This window comes from Garra rufa, chromosome 16 (genome assembly GCF_049309525.1).
Source record: "Garra rufa chromosome 16, GarRuf1.0, whole genome shotgun sequence".
Classification (NCBI taxonomy): domain Eukaryota; kingdom Metazoa; phylum Chordata; class Actinopteri; order Cypriniformes; family Cyprinidae; genus Garra; species Garra rufa.
Window position 1 is genome coordinate 19874896 of NC_133376.1, and position 20051 is coordinate 19894946.

Genomic DNA, 20051 nt, shown 5'->3' on the forward strand with positions numbered 1-20051 from the left:
GGACAGAGTCTTAAAACACCTGTATTCATCATACCTAGCTTTCTGACATGTTTGGTGCTCTCAGGTCTTGTGAAACTTGTTTTTACAGCCTGTCTTAGAGGAAAGTTGGTTGTGGATTCATGAATTTTCGTTTACTGCTCTGAATAATTCTCAAATGGCAAAACAGAGTAAAGACCCATCATACATCATTTCCACAGCTTTGCTCGATCATCCCAGGATTTGAACATGGCAACTTGTTCTGGCGCTGTTCTATATTGTTAAACCTCTATCGCAAATCTCTATGTGGTTGTTCCAATTTCTTACGATGAAGGTGAGTCGGAAGACAGGGTTTTTTACTCTAGTATTGTTTAAATCACCACACAGTTTCGCTCTCCCAGGGCCTCATTGTGCACGAGAGGTGTGTAGATTCGCTATACTGCGCAGTATTGGGACGGATCGATGCTTGGGCCATGTTATCAGGCTTGCATTGAGACATCAGCACTACTTCACTTGACAGGCAGGCTGTAAGAAGCTTACTAGAAACCTGCTTTACTGCTTTAGAGGCTGTGGACTGTGTCCAGACTGAAGTTGCCAAGACTGGAGGCTGGTCTTATCATTTCCGTTTGCTAGTTTTTTTTGGCAGCGTGTGGCCCTGTGACAATGGTGCTCCGTGGCTGACTTTGAAATTCGAAACTGAGCTACAGAGCTGGAGATGTAGAGATGATATCAGAGGATGATCCTTAGGTGAATCTCAGGAAAATATCTGTAACGTGTCTTGTGTCGTGTTTCACCTCAAATATATAAAAGAGGAATTATATAACAGGCAGAATGATGTTTTTAACAATAAAACAACACATTTTCCTTCAATTATCAGGAATGTAATGCAAGCATATCTCATTACTGTAATGTAATATATATATATATATATATATATATATATATATATATATATATATATATATATATATACATACAGTTGAAGTCAAAAGTTTACATACACCTTGAATTTACCAAAATAAGAGGGATCATACAAAATGCATGTTATTTTTTATTTAGTTTTGACCTGAATAAGATATTTCACTTTTTTTTTGTTTAGTGATAGTTGTTCATGAGTCCCTTGTTTGTCTTGAAAAGTTAAACTGCCTGCTGTACTTCAGAAAAATCCTTTACATCCTTCAAATTCTTTGGTTTTTCAGCATTTCTATGTATTTGAACCCTTTCCAACAGTGATTGTATGATTTTGAGATCCATCTTTTCACACTAAGGGACAACTGAGGGACTCATATGCAACTATTACAGAAGGTTCAAACACTTACTGATACTTCAGAAGGACACACATTTTTCTTATTTTGCCTTAATATCATTTTATTTATTTATTGCTTCCCTACAGAAGATACGTGCATGTTCCCCAGAAGACAAAATAAGTCACATTTACCCTGATCTTTAAATTCCAAAAGTTTTCACCCCCAGCTCTTAATGCATAATTTTTCCTTCTTAAGCATCATTATTTTCTCATGGGGACTATATGCATACGTCTTTTATGCGAAATATCATATTCAGGTCAGTACTAAATAAAAAAAAATAACATGAATTCATGTTCCCTCTTATTTTGGTAAAATAATAATATTTTTTTTTTTTTTTTTTTTAACATTCACAGATTTTGCAAGGTGTATGTAAACTTTTGACTTCAGCTGTATGTGTAATTATTTATACATGGTAATATTTTATGCTGATGTAATTCAATGTGAAGAAAAAATGGCCATATGTTATAATCATGACAATTTGGGGGCAATTTTGGCTTAATTGCCATTAAAGGGAGAGTTCACCCAAAAATGACAATTGTAGTGTAAGTGTAAGAAACTCATAAAGGTTTGGTACAACTATAGGGTGAGTAAATGATGACCATTTTCATTTTTAGGTGAGCTATAACTTTAATGGTCCAAGAATAGGGTTAATTTTCTATGTGTACATTTTCTTACTCTTTTTGGAGTGAAATTTGACCTAGACATGTTTCTAGATTCACCTCTTTGTGACTTCTAACAACAGAAAACATTTCAATAAAACACACTATCCATTTCTCCATTGTGCGAGATTTCAGCTGCGCTGGAAAGCACTGCTTATTTATTGTCTTTTGAAAAGCTTACAGCAGCCCTAAAAGGGCACCGCCATTTCGGTTTATTTCTCATTCTGTATATCATCTCTCTCCAGTCACTCTCTCGAGTCAGGATTGTCTCTCTTCTGAGTCATCTGGCGTGATTGTATTCTCACTAGAGCCGTGTGTTTAAAGAGCACTCTGCGTTAATGTCTGAGAGTCTGTAAAATCAGACTATGAGGCCGACACAGAAACCACAATCCCGCCTCAACAGGGTTTCAGCAGGCGGCTTTTCAATGGTTGCATTGATTGAGCTATTGTGATTGGTCAGTTTTCAGGTTGCATTGATTGTGAGCCTGATTGGCCAGTGGTTGCCAGGTATGTCACTATAGGTATTGTTTGCTGTCAGTTAAAAGCGTTGCAGCATCCCTCTAAGAAATCGGTCTTAATTGGCAGCAGGTGCTTGTTTGGGCAACCGGTTTTCGCAATTATTTGCAGTCTGTGTTTTTGAAGAATGATTTTAAGAAACCAACCTTTATGGTTGCACCTCCAAATGAGCCATATTTATCACATTTCTCTGTTCAAACTATTTCCCCCCATTAAATGTTATTTATTTAAACTGTAAAGACTGAAGTGATCTGAAAAGGTTTGACTGCCTCTCATCGATATCTTCATCTGTACATGCTTTGACTGATATATACAGGACTCGAACATGATGAAATACTATCACTTAAGCATTATATCCCTTTTCCTTCTTTGTCATTCAGCATATAGTCTTATCCATGTATGCGCTTTGTGTATAAAAGAAGCTGTAAATTCATTTTAAGGTTGTGGTGGGACTGGGGAAAAGCATTCAGATTGGGTCGTGTGGAACGATCGTTATGTATCCAAGGAAAAAATAATGTGCAATATATGTCTCTCAGATGGTTCTTGGTTTCAGCTCTGGAAGCTTCATTCGATTTATATCTGTTCGTTAGGTGCTCAGGTCACAGATAGAGTCCATACAGTTCTCATCCCTCTGATTCTACGGGTGCCTGCTTGGCTCAATTCACACTAATGTTCCATACATAGCACATTGTTTTCCTCACATTTTTTTTTGTAACAGTTATTAAGATTCTTTTAGTGGTAAAATATTGACATTTAATAGTGTCTTTTTCCTTGTCTCTCTCTTTTTTTTTCTCTCTGGCATATTGATTATTTATTGCACATGGTTTCCATAGTCACACAAAGGAGTTTTGTTTAAACTGGGCTGGAGTTTCTTACAATTTTATGGAAGCTTTTGTTGAAATTTTGAAAGTGTGTATTTCATGAATAAATGCCTTAAAAAGAAGCGTGTCTTGTCATCTTCTGCTTAAAACATTAGGAAAAGATCGGACTACATTAACGTAGAATTTTAAGGAGTTTAAAGTATGTCATGCAAGTACGCATTCTATGTACTATGAATGGCCAAAAATATCTATAAACCTTTTTGTTAATATTACATTTAAATAACCGATTTTTAAAGCTGCCATATTGAATTTTGCTGGTTCTGACATTGATTTTTATATGAGTGAACTGTCCTATGTTTATCAATGTTAGGGTTGTGCACATATTATAGATATTATTATAGTTTTCATTAATATTTTGACACAGTTTTTATAATTTTTTATTTGCTTGAGTTATTTTAGTGCATTAAGAAAACTAAATTAAAATTTTAAAAAATAAAATTAGTTTTTATATTTTAATCAACCAATCAATCAATCAATCAATCAATCAATATGTAAATAAATAAGCTGTTATTTTATGGACTTTGGAATGCTGTAATTTATTCCAAAGTCTAAAAAAAAAAATGTATTATATAAATTGGGAAATAAATTGGCATAATGAGTCATATCAATTTTTATTTAGTCATACATATGGAGTATTTCCAAAATATTTATTTAGGTTGTAATTTATCTCAAAGTAAAAAAAAAAAAAGTGTATTTTTTATATATATATATATATATATATTGGGGAGTAAATTGGCATAATACGTGGAGTATTTCTCGTATTTATTTATTTATTTTTAAAAAATATATATATATATATTTTTATTATTATTGTTATTGTTATTATTTTTAAAGCACTTTCCGGAATTAATGAATTTGATTTTTTTTTTATTATATTCAAATAAATTAAAATACAAAATGTATTTTTATGGACTTTACTAGAATGTTGTAATATATCCCAAAGTAAAAAAAAACAAAAAAACAATATTATATATAATTTAGGCAATAAATTGGCATGATACATGGAGACTTTCTGAAATGTATTTGTTGATATTTATTTAATAAAAAATATATATTTTATAGACTTTAATAGAATGTTGTAATTTATCCCAAAGTTTTTAAAAAAAGTAGTATATATAAATTGGGGAATAAATTGGCATAATACATGGAGTCTTTCCAGAATTAATGAATTATTATTATTTTTTTGTTTATTACATTAGATTAAATTTAATTACAAAATTGTATTTTATGGACTTTAATAGAATGTTGTAATTTATCCCAAAGTCAAAATAAAAGTATTATATATAAATTGGGGATTAAATCGGCATAATACATGGAGTATTTCTGGAATTTAATAATTATTTAATGTTTTTTATTTTTTATTTTATTGACTTACAATGCTCTAATTTATCCCAAAGTCTAAAAAAAAAAAAAAAATGTATTAAGGAAAAAATTGGCATAATTAGTCTAATAATTTTAATTTAGTCATGCATGAAGTATTTCCAGAATATTTATTTACTTATAAATTTAAAAAATGTTATCTTATGGACTTGCTGTAAAACAAATTTATTATATAAATTGGGGAATAAATTGGCATAATTAGTCTTAATTAATTTTGTATGTATTTATATACTGATATGTAATAAATTTACTGCATTTGAAAAACTGTGCCAAAACAAATAGTTATATACAAATATAGTTATATATAATAGTTAAATAATAATAAAATAAATATTATTATGTGTAAATATGTGTAAATATTATATTATTATTATTAATAATATAATAATATATATACACTTGTATAGTAACTTTTTGTTTTGCCACAAAACTAATGATGAAATTTTTCGAATGTAGTAAATTTCTATTCCTGTCATTCCAATTCAGATTCCAATTCAACATCCTGTGGGTTTGGCTTCAGTTCTATTCAGGCATTTTATGCCATAAAGCTGTTCTGAATGAGCGAAGGAAGGCAACAAAGGATATAAACAACAAAGCTACGCGTTTAGAAATCCCAGAGGTGTGACCAAATATAATGGCTTTGCTTTTCTCTTTGTTTGTAAATTCCCAAGTGAACACTCATTGAAATGAGGCCTTTTTACCATGTTAAAGAAACTGTGACGAGGCCGACCCTACTGCCTCAAGATGCACGGCACGAACAGAACGGAGCACCGCGATTTGGTAAGGTGGCAGTCAGAGTTTCAAAGACAGAGGTAATGAGCCTGTAATATCCTCATTCCTTCTCATTTCACTTCTGACCGTTTGGAAAAACACAGTCTAATGAAGTACCAGGAATAGAGGGTGCTGTTCATTTCTCTTGCTTTATTTGTATTCAAAGCATAGTGACCCACAGTTTCATCAAGTGCAAAATGAGCTTTTCACCAGCATCATTGAACATTCATCTATTCTAAATATGTAAATAATAAAATTAATGTCAGTTGTATAGATCATTAGATTTCAGTGGTTTGATCTGTTCTAGGCCCACTCAAAACTCAGTAAGATTTGTTAAAGTCAACAAGATACATGTTCCTAGTCTTATAGTCAGTCAGTCCGTCCACATTATTCCAAAGAAAAAAATGTTATATGCTGAGAATTGCTCAAGTTTAATTACATTTATAGCTTTCTCTAGGCATTACAGACCTCCTTGGATGTCAGTAATCTCTTTTATTTTCACTTAGAAATTCGTCAGGTTACAGAAGTAGAATGGGTTGTGAAGGTTGTGTCATGTTGACTTTAAACAGTCAGTCATCACAGTGCCACAGCTGGGCTTTGAGGCTGCAAGCTCAAGACATTAGATGAAGTCTGTTACATGTCTTCAAGGAGGAATTCACTGTAAAATGGCCGAAATTGTTGTTGACATGGGTAACTCCTAAAAATAAGGTTCAGTTTGGCAACATTATACTACAGGGCTGTTGAATGCTTGAATCTGATTGGCTGATGAACATTCTAAGGTGTGCAATTATTTTCAGGGAAACGCACAGCAAAAGTAGTTCCAGGAATCTTGACAGTATTACATGTCCATATTACTTGGCCAAATGATACAGCCTACAACAGCAAACTGACCAAAACCCACAATGTCACTGAACAAGCAAATAAATGTAGTAAACAAGATAAAAACAACAAATTATTCCCATGTTTTTACCTCAAAATTATGTTTTATTGTGTTTACGAAAAGCACATACAGTGCCTTGCGAAAGTATTCATACCCCTTCACGTTTTTCATGTTTTATGTTCCAGCCTTATGTTAAACTGCTTTAAATTACTTTTTTTTTTTCAATGTCAGTTTACAATCCCATAATGACAAAGTAAATAACAGATTTGTGATAACTTTGCAAATGAATTAAAAATAAAACACTGAAGTATTCAACTCAGCATTAACTCAGTACTTAGTTGAAGCACCTTCACAGCCTCAAGTCTTTTTGGGTATGATACAACAAGCTTTGCACATCAACATTTGGCAAATATCTGCTATTCTTTGCCTCATCTCTTTATCTCTCAAGCTCTATCAGCTTGGATGGGGGCTGGCAGACATTTTCAGGTTTCTCCAGAAATATTTAATTGCGTTCAAGCCAAGGCGGTGACTGGGCCACTCAAGGACATTCACAGACATTCACTCTTGCTGTGTGCTCAGGGTCCTGTTGGAAGGTGAACCTTCTGCCCAGTCTAAGATTCTGAATGCTCTGGACAAGGTTTTCATTAAGGCTCTCAATATTTTGGTGCATTGAGCTTTCCTTCTACTCTGATGAATCCCTCAGTCCCTGCCACTGAAAAACAGCCCCACAGCATGAGGCTTCTACCAGCACACTTTACTTTTGGGATGGTACTCTGCAGGTCATAAGTGCTGCTTGGTTACCTTCAAACATGATGCTTGTAACTGAGGTTCATCAGACCAGAGAATCACAGTCTGAGGGTCCTTTAGGTGCTTTTTGCAAATTCCAAGTGGGTTTTGATGTGTCTTCCCTGAGGAGAGGATTAAGTTTGGTCACACCGCCATGAAGACCGGATCGGTAGAGTGTTGCACAGTTTGTTCCTCTGTAAGTATCTCTTATCTGCATATATGATCATGGAGCTCAACTAGAGTGACCATCAGCTTCTTGGAAGAAGCTGAGGAAGAAGGGTCTTATCTAGCGGAATGATTGGTTATTTTCTAAAAACATTTACAATTTATATATTTTTTAATCTCTACACAGAGTACACACAGAGCTATACAAGACAAGCATTTGAGCTTAAAAAGTACATAAATTGTAATTGTTTTTAGAAAATAACCGATCGTTTTGCTAGAGAAGACCCTTTTTTAAGTGTCCTAGAAAGGGGTGTGAATACTTATGCAATGGAATCATTTCAGTTTTTTATTTCTAATAAATTTGAAATTTGTAGAGTGATGTGGGAAAAATTCATTTAGAGCAGTTTAACATAAGGCAGTAACATAAAATGTGACACCCCCCCCCCAACATTTAAGGGGTATGAATACTTTCGCTAAACACTGTACTCTTCCTCACACTCTCTCTCCTCAACGCACATGCAAACAGTGCTGACACGCATGCACAAACGGTAACATACACGCACACAGATATGTGTTGTCAACGCTGTTCTGATGATTTTCATCAGTAAAATATTTTAACAACTTAAAACGACATTGTTCTTGAAGAAGATGAACATATAGTTTTGCTATTAGTATAGACCAATTATCTGTTTGTAAACATCCGGGATGCGCGCGCATCTTGGTTGCAGAAAACCCGGGAGACATAGCGTTTACGAATAGGAAATTACACGGATATGGTACAAAACAGTTCAATTCTAAATTATTATAGATTATTTTGATTAATGTTATTTTAAAAATGTTTACCGCATATTACAACAGCTTGTCACCCAACGATTAGAATGGTTATTCAACGAAATTAACGTTAGTGAGTGGGATTGCTCTGACAGATCCGTTTGCCATAGAGGTAATCGTGTACCCAAATCAAGTCAAGTGCAAATTAGATGTATAAAGCATGCCTCAACAGGCTTCACAACACAATGCAGACATACAAAAACGATCAATGTCTAACAAATTAATTTACAAACACGATGTGACATTATTTGCCATAAATTCTCTGAATTTTGATGCCTGCAATTTAATCCCTCTTAGCAAATAAAGAGACAATATTTACCTCAAATATTTAAGTTTTGCTTTGCCTTTGTTTATTTCACACTGGGTTGAGTTGAGTAGGAAAAGACAGAAGTGACGAATACCGATCTCCTGTACAAAAAGTGTATTCTAACGTTAGTGACTGACAGTAGGATAGTTCGCTATAACTTGTTAACGTTAGTAGCCAAGCTTACGAGACTAGCCGTGTAACTTTACCCACTGCACAATACAACATTTTCACGGTTGTCTTTCCTTCATTTTCTGATTTTTCTTTCGGGTTTTACGCTGCGTTCCAGGCAGGTTTTTTAACTCGTAAATCAGGACTTCAAATCACGACTCACATCTTTGTAGCATTCCAGGCAAGTCACCCCAAACTGCCTGAGCGCATTTATTATTATTACATTATTATTAATTTGTTTGCAATGTTATATTGTCCTAAAGTCTATTTTTCACTGTGTAACTCTTGCATAAACAACGCACTCGTAGGTGCTGACATAGTGGTTTTGCGGGCTATGTCACGTCAGAACTCGGAACTGGGAGCACATCGATCTAGTACGAGTTCACGAGTGGGAAGTCACGGGTTTGACTGTCGTTTGGGTGCACTTTCACTGATAGAAGATCGGAAAAACACGAGTAACGGGTTGCCTGGAACGGGACATTATAGCGGTTCCGGTCGTCTTTTGCAACCGACATGCGCACTTGAACCAGCGTGACGCGTGTGTGACGTAGGCTGATAATTGGTCTATAAGTGCTACTGCCAAACACGTATTAAAAGGATTAGTTCACTATTCAAAATTTACAGATAATTTACTAACCCCCTTGTCATCCAAGATGTTCATGTCTTTCTTTCTTCAGTCGTAAAGAAATAGTTTTTTGAGGAAACATTTCAGGAATTTTCTACATATAGAGGACTTCTATGGTATCCGCGAGTTTGAACTTAATACCTAATGCATAACTAATGTTAGCAAATTCAACCTTATATACATAATGTTCATTTAGCTACTGCTCTTTTTTCTTCCGAATAATAAGCTCAGCTATAGCATCCATAGCATCCTCTCTTCACACGGATGAGGCCGTCTAGAAAATGACACTTCAAATCCCAACCAGTCTGTTTGTCTCTGAAGTTTTAGGACAAGTTGAGGCATGTGAGTGAAACTGCAGCTGTCATATGGCTTTGAACACAGAGTATTCTAGGACATCATACTGATTCCTTCAGTAGACTGACAACGGAAGCTGATCACATCCACAAGGTGCGTTTGTTTGAATATTGGCCACCTGTTGAAGTCAGTGATTATGTATTCATGAAGAAATTTCAGTCTGAAGCCTGTGCATTGTTTGCTGGAGTTCAGAGAAATTGGAAGTAATTCAACGTCTTGCACAGAATATTCAATAACAAATTAGGATGAGAATGAGTCTCAATTAGTTTTAAAATTCTTGGCATTGAATTTTGTGCTCAGGATAAATGAAATTTGGCTGTGGAAGCAATAAATGGCCAAAGGCTGCGTGAGTCATTTCGGGTTCCCCTTGTTGAGAATTTCAGTTCCTCATGATTACATTAAAAAAGAAACATTTGACAAAGCCGAAGGGTAATCGGCCCCGTGAGAAATAGCCTAATAAGTAAACCAAAATGCTTGGGTAAAATATTACCTTGTTTAAATTCTGTTTCAGGGTTTGATTGTCAAATATTAGCTGAGAGAAACTAGTCCCTTTAAGGGAAATGTCGCTTTTGCATTTTTATTATGTGCAAGTACAGAAATTGTAGCGCTGACAAAATCATTATGAAATAGGCAGCTGTGATTGGTCAACAGAGCGTTTTATTTCACAAGCTCACATTCTGTCAGGGACAGGATTGTCTTTTTAATAATACATGCAATTTGCATAATTACATTTTAAATGTTTAATGAAAACGCATATTTGAATGTACTAACCTTTTGATAAAAGCAAAAAGGCACTTAAAGGATGTGCTTGTCATTTGTGAATGTATAGCACTGACCTTTAAAGCCCTTTAGCCTCTTATTTTAAAAGGATAACTTTGCATTCCTTATTGTGAAATCCCTCTGCGATGCTAAAGTGATTTAACGTTCTTGTAAGCATTGCCGTAATACTAAACAGTTGATTGCATGAGTAATTGTGCAGTATATTCCATATTATGCATAAACGTGTTTACTTAAAGCAATGGAGTGTTGCATCTCTTGCGCAGTATGTGTTTTTATTTAGGCATCTGCTTCAGCTGGTTGCCATGACTAACTTTTTTAGTCAGATGTTCTCTTGCCTGCTAGTTTTCTTTCAGTGCTAGTAATGTATGCATTCTGATGGGCGTTGGGCCTAAGATTGCAACTGTCTCATCAGAAATTACGCTTGCTAGTCAGGTAACACTTGCTAGTGCTAGCTTATCATGATGTGTTTTAGCAGATGTGCCACATTGCTGTGAGCAAATGTTGTTGGAAATGTGTGGCCAGCATAAGTTCTGCTGATCTTAGTTAAAAAGTCATTTAACATTTTATAAAAAATACATATTAAAACAGTGACCTGTTTAATGACCTTGGTGTTGCTGGTGGCATGCTCTATTATTTGAGCTGTTTGAAACATTAGATTCTGGAAGTAACAAATGCATTCACTTTGTCCATGAAGAACAGATTTTTTTTTAAATATTGTGTTTAATTATATGAATTTCAGGTAAATTTGCATTACCCACAATCTTGAAGCATGAGCCATCAGTTAGAGAAGGTGCTATTACAGTTGATACATTAAACAGCATTCTGACTGTACACTGACCACCAGCTTCCATAAATTTTGCACTGTTGACCATGATCATAGGTAAAGAGCAAAGAAATTTGTCATCATTGTTTAATAGAAATACTTTGAGTCGGGCTAGAACTGTGCTAGCCAATAATGATCATTTCCTGTTTACAGAGTTCTCTATGCTTCCTTCTGGTTCCCGATATAGATTGCCAAAGATGAAAAGTAATCAATATAAATATTCATTTGTCCCTTGTGCAATTAGGCTTTTAAATGGTTCTTGAAGAAATTGGGTATGTGATATTTATGTTTTTATGTATTGTATGAGTCTGTCTGTTTCTGATTCTAGCTGCATCTAAATTGCCCGTGAGGGATTTTAATAAAGTTTGACTTGACTTGGTTTGGGTTGGCAACCATTGGATACATGGGTTGGCAACTCATTAAATACATTAAATACATGCCTACATTAATAATATAATAACATTTGATATGAATATCCCACATTTCTGCCACAATACCGTGCACCTTGCATTACTGCAGTAAATTCATTATAAATAATGGCAAATTTGTAGATTTAAAAGGGGTCCTATTATGCTCTTTTACAAAGTCTTTATTTTGTTTTGGAAGTGCACTAGAACATGCTCTCATACTTAGAAGTTCGAAAAACGCATTATTTTTCACATCACTTACATTATTACAATAGCTTTCTCCCCAGCCTGGCACAAATAGCTCAATTAGTTGCAGGTTTACGGAAGGCATGCCTTCCGTAAAACAAAATGTGTTGTGATTGGTTAGCAGTCCCACTGCATTGTGATTGGCGAACAGCTTAGACGGAGTTTCAGTACTGCCACGGCGCAGCAAGTTCCATGTACAACTAATTCTGTGTAGTTAATTTTGTTAACAAATAATTTTCATCATAATTTTTATCAACAACATTTTTACAGATAAAAACAAGACAAAAATTTGTTTTGAATGACAAAATGACGATATATTGACCTATTGATATTTTCGTCAACGATTAAAAAACGAGACAAAAATGTTAGGGAGGGATGATTTAAGAAGAGATTCATTCAGAACGAATCTCCTGCATTGTTAGGAGGTTAGATGTGTACATTTGAACTGTATCATAGCCTATTGATCTATCCGACAGGACATAAGCTAGCATACATTTCCTGCACGTCTCATAAAACGTTTGAAAATGTCAATATCTGGGAGTAAGAGAAGAGCAGACATATGGATAAATTTGACCACACAAAAGAGAACTCAATTCGTTCCGGTTCATGAAGCAGTGCCTCTCACACAGCGCACGATATCATGATAAAACCCTAATATCAAACCTATACAATAAGTTTGGTAATTTTAGAGAAATGCTTAAGAAATGCATTACACTGCAACTAAACCGATTCGATTTTAGCTGACTAAATCTACTGCAGATTTAGTTGACTAAAATCTTATGATATTTAGTCATATAAAACTAAAACACATTCAGATGACTAAAATATGACTAAAACTAAATGGCATTTTAGTCAAAAGACTAGGACTAAATCAAAATTCACTGTCAAAATTAACACTGTCCCCCCGGAGCCATGTGAGGCACTTTTATTATAGATTGATGCACTTTATTGGATTTGTTTTGGACTGTTGGAGAGAAACACCAGTCTATGCAGTCTAAAGCTTGGGAGTGCCAGGATAATTTTTAATACAACTCAGATTGCATTCGTCTGTAAGAAGGAAGTTATATACACCTATGATGTATGAAAGGTGAGTAAATAATACGCTACAGTAGTGTTGGTCCTATCGTCAGCCTGCGAGATCGCCGATACATGATATTATCATTAATGTGCTAATTTATTTAATTATTTACATGCCTAAAACCAGCTCAAGTGTAAGGTGAAGCTATCTACACTGTATGATTAATAAATCTCTTACCGCACACCACACAAATCTACGGCATGGCTCCGACGCGGCAACCGATAATCGTAACTCTAGTCAATGCTTGTGTTTACAGTTATACCGCACACGTCAATGGCGCAGCTCTGACACAGTGACCAGAGCAGTTCGCGGCCTTGTGTTTAAGCTTGAGTTTATACCAGCCGCCCTGCGGCTCGCTGAAGCATCCCGGAAGCGGCTGTCCATGCTACATTGCTAAACTTAGGCTAATCCCCCACTTTATATCTCTCCACCCACCTACGATTCAAATTTCCATAGGCGGGATTTATTTGAATGATATTCTAATAAGTTTTGTGACATCATAACATCCGGAAAACAGTAGTCCAAAGGAGCCGCTCGTTGTAGTTCTTAAAAAGGGATTCTTATAAAACGAAATATCTCCCTTTGGAGTGGACTTTGAGATTTGTAACTTTGTACACTGCCCTCCAAAAGTTTGAAAACCCCTGGCAAAGTGTGGTTTTGGACGATATCAGCATAGTGTGAATCATCTTTGGGCAATCCTTCAGGTGGCTTGGAGTAATATATCAAGTCAGCGTTTGAATAAACGGACAGCTCGGATGCCCAGATTATGAAGAGCTGTAATAGCTGCTAATGATAGATATTCTGATGAATCGAAAATTACGTTTTTTTTCTATGTATAAACTGTTTTTGTAATAAAATATGTTTTCATAGCTTGTGTTGTCCCTTATCAGTGCAAAATTATCACTTTATTATCACTTTCAATTATCACTTGCAGATCAAATGAAGAGCACGGTTTTGTTCCGCTTTCAGCGCATAAACATTATATCAAACATTTATCGAAACTCATGTTATTGTTTCATCTAAGAAAGTTATATCGCATTTTATCACCCAGCCCTAGCTGTGCTTATTTTTTCCCCCGATGTGTGGAAAGACAATAAAAGGGAGAAAATACTTCCTAGGCTTCTAAAAAATGGGCAGTCATTGTTGCGCTTTATAAAGCTCCTTATGCGACGGCACATGTGGCCACGGGCTAGATAAGCCCCTCGGAAAACTTTTTCAGGACTGCCTCGGACAAGCATTGAACAGCCCCTCACCGCTGATGGATTTCCGATGCGATCTCCACCTCAGCGGACATCAGAGCCACTGTGATTAGTCATCCTGGAATGCTTGTCCTTGAGCTGACTTTCTGAAAAATGCATGCCATATGAAACCTAGGAAAAGGACCTAAAGCTTAGTTTTGCTTTAGGTTTGAACTCATTCATTTATTGACATGATTTAGAATCAATGCTATTTATTTCTGCTCCATCCGCTATATCATTGACTCAACTGAACATTGACTGCTCAATCAACAAATAGCTCAGACAGAGTGGCTTGAATCTTTTGTTCTTGCGAATCAATCCTTACGGGACCCGAAACTCATTCTGTTTGATATTAAAGTATATACGAATCCATTCACTTTCAAGTTTGTAATCTTCTCTAGACCAGTCTTTTAAGAGGGACCTCGGTGAGAGAAGACATCAGCGCTAAGACTCTTATCCTGTGTTTGCTGCTATTGATTTCTCGAATCTCAACAACTCTTTATTGATCTCTCCGTTTGTGACCCCATCTGTTGACCCGCCTTTAGTTTTAAAGCAATTTGCCGCAGCGGTACCTCTGCTAAAACGCCTTCCTCTATTCTGTCGGAGATGATGAAGACTGCTGTTTTCGGGCTATTTCTCTGTCAACCAGGACCTTTATTTTTTAGGTCATGTCAATGTCAGGGAACCCAGAGAAACTTTGGTGGAGGACAAAACAGATGAAGAATAACATAGACTGAACTCTTTTGAATTGAGTCTGTAAACAACCATCCAGAATACTCTAGCAACCATGTTGCAACATGATGATTTCTGTCTTTTTTTTATCTGTAAAAAATTAAGATTTGTCTCATATTTCACAGATTGAATAATGTAAAATAATAAGTACAGTAAAATTATATATAAATAATATAAAATAATTGAATTAAGATCAACTTTAACTTTATTAAGTTCTTTATTTTTAGTAATTTATTACCTACACCATCAGTCAAAAGTTTTTGAACAGTACGATTTTTTTAAATGTTTTAAAAAGATCCCTCTCTCTTTTGCTTACCATGCCGGCATTTATTTGATGCAATGTACAGAAAAAACAGTAAAATTGTGAAATATTTTTACTATTTAAGTAACTGTTTTCTATTTGAATATATTTTAAAATGCAATTTATTTCTGTGATTTCAATGCTGAATTTTTAACATCATTACTCCAGTCACTATAATATTCTAATATTCTGATTTTCTGCTCAAAATATTTTTATTATTATTATGTTGAAAACATCTAAAATACTTTCAGGTTTCTTTGACAAATATAAAGTTCAGAAGAACAACATTTATCTGAAATAGAATTTTTTGCAACAATTATTACTTCTGTAATAATTATAAATGTCTCTATCATAACTTTTGATCAATTTTAAGCAACCCTCAAAGTCCCTCCATTATGATGGACTTCTACGTTTTTGAATGGTATAGTGTATAATGTTATAAAAGCTTTTTATTTCAGATAAATGCTGATTTTTGGATCTTTCTGTTTATTAAGGAATCGTGAAAAAATATACTCAACTGTTTTAAATATTGATAATAATAGTAATAATAATAATAATAGTAATAAATGTTTATTAAACAGCACAATTTTTTACAAATTTTGCTGTACTTTGGATCAAATAAATGCAGGTTTGGTGAGCAGAAGAGATTTAAAAATAAACATTAAAAACCTTACTGTTCAAAAACTTCCTTTGGGATATTTTCCTGAGCCCTCAGTATTTTCCACAGCATCAAAGTATAATTTCTCTATTTTTTTTCTCTCCCTGTGGCGTATATAAGATTCTGATCAAATTATAGCTCCAAAAAGCAACTGACCTATTTTCTCTTTAGTAAATCACGGGTAGAGCCGGCAGCAAAGACAAATAGCATTTCTACTGCAACACCACAATCTGGTATTATGATTTCATGATGAAACTGACATAGCCTGCGCTGACAGCTTTTATCCATCATGCAACCATTCATATATATGCAGCTGGATTTCTTCCATCTCTCATTTTAAATCTAGGGCCTTCACAGATTAGATCATTCAGGTTGTTTTTCGCCTCTGTATGCCTCCAAAATGGCAGTCAATAGAGTGCTGATTCAAAATAAGGGCTTTCTAGTCTCTATGAAAGAAGCCTTGACAGGAAATATGTCTCTTTTGATGTTGCTTTCCTGTTCTTTTGAGTGTGAACCATAAAGCTGCAGCAGTAAACGAATTCATGCAAAACAACTACCTTCTTGCATGTCATGTGCATTTGGTGAGAAAATTTAATACAGGAAATATCTTGCCACCATATTCTATGCACATGGTAATATATTTCTCTGAACCTTTTTTCACGCTCTTCCTTCTTATCTTTTTTTTGAGCATAATACCTTCAGTTTTAGTTTACACCTTGCAGAATCTGCAAAATGTTAATTATTTTACCAAAATAAGAGGGTTCATACAAAATGCATGTTATTTTATTTAGTACTGATATGAATATGATATTTCACATAAATTACGTTTACATATAGTCCACAAGAGAAAATAATAGCTTTTTTATTAATTTATTAATTTATAAAAATGAACCTTTTCAAAAGTTTACACACCCTTGATCCTTAATACTCTTTTGTTACCTGAATGATCCACAGCTGTGTTTTTTTTATTTAGTGATAGTTGTTCATGAGTCCCTTGTTTGTCCTGAAGAGTTAAACAGACCACTGTTCTTCAGAGAAATTCTTCAGGTTCCACAAATTCTTTGGTTTTTCAGGTTTTTTGTGTATTTGAACTTTCCAACTTTCCAACTATGACTGTATGGTTTTGAGATCCATCTTTTCACACTCTGGATAACTGAGGGACTCATATGCAACTATTACAGAAGATTCAAACACTCACTAATGCTCCAGTAGGAAACACGATGCATTAAGAGCTGGGGGTGAAAACTTTTGACCTCTTATTTTGGTTAAAAATAATTAACATGTTGCAGATTCCGCCAGGTGTATGTAAACTTTTGACTTAAACTGTTAGGGATGTGACGAGATCTCCTATCTCGCGATATCTGACTGGTCTTGCGTGAACGTGACGTAATCTTCGAAAAACATTTTGCTCCACTGATGCTTACAATGGGAAACAGGTGTTAAAGGTGTCATAGAATGCATTGATACAATATTTTAAATTGTTCTCTGATATCTACATAGAAGGTATATGGCATAGGAAAGGGCAAAAATTATTTTATGGATATTACAAGTCCATTTACACCCCTAGGATTTGTCCCTAGAATTAAATGGTCTGTTATTGCCTTATTTGGAAGGTTCATGAATAATAATGATGAGCTCTGCTCTGATTGGCTGTTTCACAGAGCGGCTCATTTCAGTAGCTCACACATGGAGAAAAATTTATATTTAATCACGGCCCGAGCCGCTATTGTTGCTAGCAGTACTTACCACATATTTAACAAGTTTAGATGCTGTCAGCGGTGATCAGGATCTGCAAATCATTCACCATTGTCGGCGCAGTCATCTCTCCTTACTCTGTTTATGTGGTAAGTGAAATCTTATGTACCCGTGTCCCTTTAGTGGCTCGCTTTATTTTATTAGAATGCGTTATTTGTTTTCTGTGCCTTTCGAGTACAGACACTACCCCATCCCTGCACTTAACATCCCCTGCACAACCTGGAACATAACATTTATACCCGTGATCTGCCATTTTCACTATTGTCCTGGCTTTGTTTTTTCACAATAGCCTACCTGCAGAACTTCTGATGACTGGGCTATGCAAATGTTGGAGTTGTGATTATTAATGATCCCGAGACTATAACGTCATAGTCTGTTATGTTAGGATTGACCTATTTTTTAGTGGTCTTTTGCAAACACCAGATTTATATAAAGAGAAGAGATTGCAAAGTCTTTATTAAAGGATAACTGTTGCCAAAATGCAACCTGGGCTGTTTTTTTTTTTTTACTGTAAACGAGACAAACTTATATCTAAAAGCATAATTACGACAAACGAGCCGTTTTTGAGATTGACCGTGATTTAGTTTTGTGGTCAATGGCCGGTAAATGGGAATACTAGGGGCATACATTTGAGTGCATCAAAATCGATATTTTTTACAACATTAAGAAGGCTCGACACACCATGACACTTTGCTCGAAGTATCGCCTGGGTCTCTACACATGAACTTGAGCATTGAGAACATTGTTTGTGTACACAGAGTTTACTAAAAAGAAAGTTTTTGAACAACTCACTTACATTGTTTGGGTTTCCGCTCACGGCCGTCTTGCCAGCCAAGAAGTATCGATCTCCGAATGCGAATGAATGGACTCCATAGGACAAAATATTAGGCTTATATGAGGCTCTTTTTACAACTAGAAGTTTAATATTGTTTTTCACTTGCGACAAAACAACGAATTAGCCGTGCATTTATATGGAAATATGCTTTAGGAGCTATCCATCTTTACTCTCCTCGCATTTGGAGATCGACACCTCTTGACTGGCAAGACGGCCGTGAGCGGAAACTCAAACAGTGAAAGTGAGTTGTTCAAAACCTTTCTTTTTAGTAAACTCTGTGTACACAAACAATGTTCTCAATGCTCGAGTTCATGTGTAAAGACCCAGGCGATACTTCGAGCAAAGTGTCATGGTGTGTCGAGCCTTCTTAGTGTTGTAAAAATATCGATTTTGATGCGCTCAAATGAATGCCCTTAGTATTCCATTGACCACAAAACTAAATCACGGTCAATCTCAAAAACGGCTCGTTTGTTGTAATTATGCTTTTAGATATAAATTTGTCTCGTTTACAGTAAAAAAAAAAAAAACAGCACAGGTTGCATTTTGGCAACAGTTATCCTTTAAGTGAGACAATGACTCCTTCATTTTTTTTTTTATTTAGTTTGAATATATATTTAAATTACTTAAGCAATTAACATTTTATCAGAACCACTAGCAAATGACTTTTTTTTGTTTTTTTGTCTTTTTTTTTCTTCAGAATCATGAGAGAATCATGATCTCAATTTATTTAAAATAATTGCGATTTTCAATTTATGCAGCTTTATGCAATAATGCAGCTTCAGTTCACATGTTTATTACAGCATATAATTCATTAAAATAGAAGTTTAATTTTATAAACTACAAGTTCATATCAAAATGCTCATGCATTTTGTTTTTCTACTTTATAGTGGAAACAGCTATTTTACGTGATTAAAATGTTCTTTGCACTCAGAAAAAACATGGTTCTTTTCTATAAGGCAGCGTTGCAGAAACCTCTATTTGGAAGCTTTATTTTTAAAAATGAAATGGCTGCATCAATATTTATTCCATTGTTGATGCTTTCAGGCATCAAATCATATTTTTTTAATGCGTGGAAACTAAACCAAAAAAATGCAGGGCAGAAAATTCAGTATCAGGGCAGTTCTCCAGAGGAAAAAAGATTTCATAATGACTTCCAGGATGTAAGCTTTTAGTTTATTTAGTCATCCCTATATTATTAACCATTATGTTGTCATCCTATATGCATTATGTTTGAAAAAAGGTTTGTTACCCTGAAGCAACACGATGCAATGGAGGGTTAACTCACTTTCCTCTTTCAATACTCGTCAACACACCCTCTAAACCCTGTCCGTCCTTTGGGATTTTCCCTTTGATTCTCTGCTCTGATCCTGCAGCTCTGTTTCTCACAACATGTTAAGAAACCAGGGCGTAAAAAGAAAGAACAGCACAGCAGACATCCTCCATTCTCCAGGAGGGAACAGCAGAGCACTTGCTATTTACAGCACGTTCACCGTCATCTGATTGATGGTGGAGATGTCGGAGAGACGCCAGCGCTCCATCCAGTTCACCGACGTTGGGTCGCTCCTGTGGAGAGAGTGAATTATTATGACAGG